The sequence below is a fragment of the Nyctereutes procyonoides genome, unplaced genomic scaffold (genome assembly GCF_905146905.1).
Source record: "Nyctereutes procyonoides isolate TBG_1078 unplaced genomic scaffold, NYPRO_anot_genome, whole genome shotgun sequence".
NCBI classification, from domain to species: Eukaryota; Metazoa; Chordata; class Mammalia; order Carnivora; family Canidae; genus Nyctereutes; species Nyctereutes procyonoides.
This window is the reverse complement of record NW_026575043.1, coordinates 63,000,346-63,005,130: the sequence shown is the minus strand read 5'-3', so window position 1 is coordinate 63,005,130 and position 4,785 is coordinate 63,000,346.

Sequence of the window (4,785 nt, the reverse complement as noted above, 5' to 3'; positions counted from 1 at the left end):
AACAGCAGCCTCTCCCCTGCCCAGGAGGGCCATGCGTGCAGGGCCCCCGGCCTTCCTCTCCCTGGCTGTGTCTGAAGGGCACAGGCCCCCTGATGACACAAGCCTGGAGCCAGACTGGCATGGTCAGGGCGACCTTTCAGAGGCTGCGCCAGGACTCTCTGCAGGGAGGTGGTCGGGGCCAAACCCCATGAGGAATTCAGGGGACAGAGGATGGGTGGATGAACCTCTGGAGACATGTGAAATGTGAGGTCCAGACTCCATCCTGCCTGAGTCAGTCTCTGTTTCCACAAACTGCCCCCCTCCACCCCCCCCCCCCCGTGACCTCCGCATGGCTCGGGATTTGAGAAGCACTGCTTTGCAAGACAGATGTCCCAGGAACTCTAAGGAGCCCGAGGTCCTGATGGGAGGCTGGTGGCCCTGGGAGAAGGGAGGTGAGGGCTTCCAGCAGCCCCCACCCCCCATCCACATCAAGGTGGCCCTGGCCTTGGGCCGCTGCCACCCGGCGCCCCCGAGGCCCTGCACTCGCGGCTCCCCGGGCTGGCGTGGTGGGCCAGGACAGTGCACACCGCGGAACACCACCAGCAGAGAGTGGGCTCCGCGTGGCTCACGCCCCGTGCACAGGGGGAGTGCACCTGATGGCCTCCCTCCCAAGGAATCCTCGTGAGCCAGCGACCGGGGTGTCACAGACCCCTGTTCCCCCTGGGGCTGAGCCCTGATCTCCACTCTGTCCCTCTGTACACGCTTCTCCCCAGGTGGGGTCTCAGCCGGGCTCCAGGGGCCTCAGGGTCCCAGAGTGAGCGCAGGGGCTCCAGGCAGCCTGCGAAACAAGCAACCACACTGTGTCCTTGTGAGGATATCGGGTTGGGGTGTCAGCTTCTCTGAGAGCTCCTGCCCTCCCAGGACGGGAGCTCAGACAGCCCAGAGAGCAGGTGGGAAGGGCCAGTGCCAGGCGTCAGGCCCTCTCAGGGAACAGTCCCTGATGGGAACCAGCTCCCACCTGCTGCCTGGCCTGGCCAATCAGAGCTCAGGGCGCCGGGACTCACATGACTGGCCGAGAGGGTGCACAGGCCTCCTGTCCGTCCAATCACAGTCGTGGGAGCTGTGTGGGCGGTCCCCGAAGGAGCCCCTTCTCTGTGGGTCTGAACCAGGGTACCAGGCCTGGAGATGGGGCGGCCTGGAGGGGGTGCCTTGTTATGTGAAGTAATGCAGGGGCGGTCCTTGTATAAACTAGTACCAGGACTGTCCTATAAGCTGGTACAGGGACTGTAGTTACATGAACTACGGCAAGGCCCAGCCCTCCTTGTGCAGAGACAAGCAGTTCTCTCGTCGCCCCACTCCTGCCCACCACTGGCTCGGTGCCCGGGAGCCCTCAGTCTGAAGGGGCGTCTGGTGGGAAAGTATGTGCTGTGGGGGACGCTCCGGAGCAAGTGCGTTCTACGGCAACTCGATGCCCTGACACCTGGCCAGAGGCAACGGGCCCTACGTCTGCTCAGCCCGAGCCTCTGTGCTTTCTGTCAGGAATGGCTGCGGAGCCACCGGTCACTGTGTGACTCGCTCTCGGAGCTCGCATGTCTGTGCCGGCAGCAAGTGACGCACAACGTGCCCGTGGGCTACAGAGCCTCGGAGAGGTGCCTGGTGAGAGCCTCCTGATGCTCTCCTGAGCGCAGGCAGATGGGGGAACCACCACTGGAGCGGATCTGCCCCATGACAGTGGTCCCTGAGATCCTCCCTGGAGGTCAGCCCCCTGGATGGCTCAGCTGGCCTGGTGTGAGGTGCCTCCGTCCTGGGCCCCAACAGCTACGGGCTCAGTGTGCCCTGGAGATCCCTGAGTGCTCCGCAGAGTTAATGCCTGAGCCACCTGCCGCTGCCACTTCTCCGGTATCATCTCACCTTCCTGGGGAGAAGGTCAGACTGCCCCGGCTCTCTGGCTCCATCTCACTTCTCCGTTTGCACGGGAGAGTGATGTACGAGGCAGGCAGCGTTCCTGGGGTGTGCAGGGAGAGGGGGTGGGAGGCGTCGGCGGAGCCTGGGCTGGGGCGCCCCGCGGGGCATCTGCGGGACCAGGTCAGGCGCAGGGGGGCGCCCCGGTCTCGGCCAGGACGGTCCAGGACCTGAGCTGCCGTCCAGGCTGCGCCCAGGTGAGCAGGTCAGGAAGGCCGAGTGTGGGGCCGGGAGTAGGGAGGACAGGCCGCTGCGGTGTCTCCTCCTCCCCATTGTTCCGGGTCCCCCTGGGCCTGGGGCGGGGTGTCCGGGGCACGCACCCAGATTCTGCAGAGGATGCCCCCGGAGGCCTCGGGCACCCAGCGCTCTCCCGGGGTCTCCCGAGGGCTCGTCAGGGCAGGAGCCCGGGGCCGACCTGCGAGCGAGGAAGCCCCGTGGCCTGCCACGATTGGGACAGTCGGGGTCGCGCTCCTTCCAGCGCGGGGTCTCCGTGCTCTCGTCTGTGGTGCCAGAGGGGCGCAGCCCGCGACCTCCCTGCCCTCTGCGACCCCCTCGGCCTCTGCTGTCTCTACAGGCTCCCCGATCCCGCGGGCCCGTGGCCCCTGCAGCCTCCAATCTCCCTGCCTCGGTGCCCCCCCTGCCCTCCGCAGCCCCCGCGGCCTGTCTAGGCTCCCTGGCCTCCCTGGCCTGTGGCTGCCAGCGCCTCCGTGGTGTCCACATCCTCCCCGGTCTCCCCGGCCTCCCCAGCCTCCACGGCCTCCCTGCGACCCCGGGAAATCCTGACCAGACGACCGCACGGGGCCGAGCGTGTCCGCAGCAGACGTGATGTCCACGCGGCGGGAGCACCGCGACCCGGGCATTGCTCAGGCACAGCCTCATGTGCGGGCCGTGGTTCAGGAAATCGTGCAAGCGTTGCGGCCAGCACACCTGGGAGCAGGTGCGCCTTCTCACCTCCTGCCCACCTGCTGCCCTCAGGAGCAGCCCCTGGAGCCCAGCAACCAGCAGGCAGCCTTTGAATGTGGACGGCCCGGCCCCTGGGGTGCGAGGGCTCAGGACCCATCGATCGTTACTCTTCTGGAGGCCCGGGCCAGGACCCCTGCTGCCCCCGGTGTGGTCGGGAACCTGCAGCCCGACGGGCCCCGGGAGCCTGTTGCGGATGCAGGATCCCCGGCCCCAGCCCGGGCCGAGGAGTCGGCGTCCGCTGTGGCGCCAGCCCCAGCCCACGCTGCCCTCTGAGCCACAGCGCAGGGCAGCCGCCTTCTGCAGTCCGCGCGGCCCGGAGGGGCGGGATGCGCCCGGGCCCGGCTGCAGGGACCAGGGAGACAGTTGGCTGAGAGCCTCGGGCCCCACAGTCCACGCAGGGGAGCTTAGACAGGATGCAAGCGACTTGTCTCTCACACAAGCCGAGCGTGGAGAAGTGTAGTCCAGGCTGGCTTGGCAGTTCACGGGCGTGAGGGAAGGACGCTGCTCCGTCCCGCCTCTAGGAATGTCTCCATATCGATGCCTCCTTGTGTTCAGGGGGCTGCGTGAGCTCCAGTGCCCACATCCACATTCCAGCTGCCCGGGACAGGCAGGCCGCCGTCCAGTGTGCCCCTGCCCCCCCGACCTTCTGCAGCCACCCCCGAGCTTGGGGAGCAGCCTCACGCGAAGCCTCGGCAGCCGCGGCCTGCATCCGGGAGGAGCGCTGGGAGGGCTTGGTCGTCCTCCCGGCAGGGCCAGGCAGGGACCTTCTGGGGGCCCCGTGCTCCCCGCCCCCACAGGCGGAGAGGCCACCCAGGGCCCATGGAGAGGACTCAGCAGGGAGAGAAGACAGGTGGGCCACTGAGGCGCAGTCTCCCAAGACCCGGGAGATCCGTAGAACCAGGAGAACAGAGGGACAATGTGACAAACACGGCTTGTTAACCTCATAGAGGCAGAGGAGGCTGCAGAATATCCAATTATGTGCGCAGGCCACGCAGCATGCAGGGTCAGGCGCTCTCTCATTTATCTGGACAGACTCCATTAGGCCCCTTAATCTTCTTGATTAACTGTCCTGAAAGGATGCCGGTGGGGAGGGATAGTCCCCATGAGCCGGGGAGACAGGAAGGCAGCAGCTGGATTCAGGGCTGCGCTGTGACCAGGACCCTCTCTTCCCTCTGGACGAGTCAGGTCATTTGAAAAATCAGAACCACCTTGTCCTCCTATTTGCAAACAGAGGATTCTAAGCACTGTCTCCTCAGGCCTGGGGGTGGGGAGGTCTGGGGAGGGGGAGGGGGAGGGGATGTCTACCCAAAGTAGGTGATGGGGAGGCTGGCTCAGCAGGCCTTACAGAGAAGCCCACTCGGCCAGCACCCACGGGAGAGCGCTGTGGATTGTAGCTCCCTGACTCTGGGCGGGCAGCTGTGACCAGAGGTCGGGCCCTAGGATCACGGAGCCCGGAAGCACAAGGGGAGTCCCAGTGATGCGGTCCTCGGCAATCCTTAGGAGCTGGTGTTTGTGGGGAGGAGGGTGGTTACGCTCCCGGGACAGACTGAGCTGACAGGCGCCAGGTGAACCCTTTGGCCCCTAACACAAGGATCAGATTCAACCCACTGTTGTTTTCCGGTTGTCAGGGATCAGGATACAGGGGTCCCTGAGGGCTCCCCTCCCCTCACGAGGTTCCTGGTGCTCCCAGGGGCTGGGCTCCCTTCATTCCTGGGGCTCCCCATCCAGGGGCCACTGGGTGCCACCGTCCACCGCTGGTTCCTGTGACCTCCGGGAAGTCTGAGCCATGGCACCGAGAACTGCAGGTCCGCACTCCACACTGCTGAGGGAGGAAGCAGGAGGTTCAGGGCATCCCCAGGGATGATGCAAGCACAGGTAGGA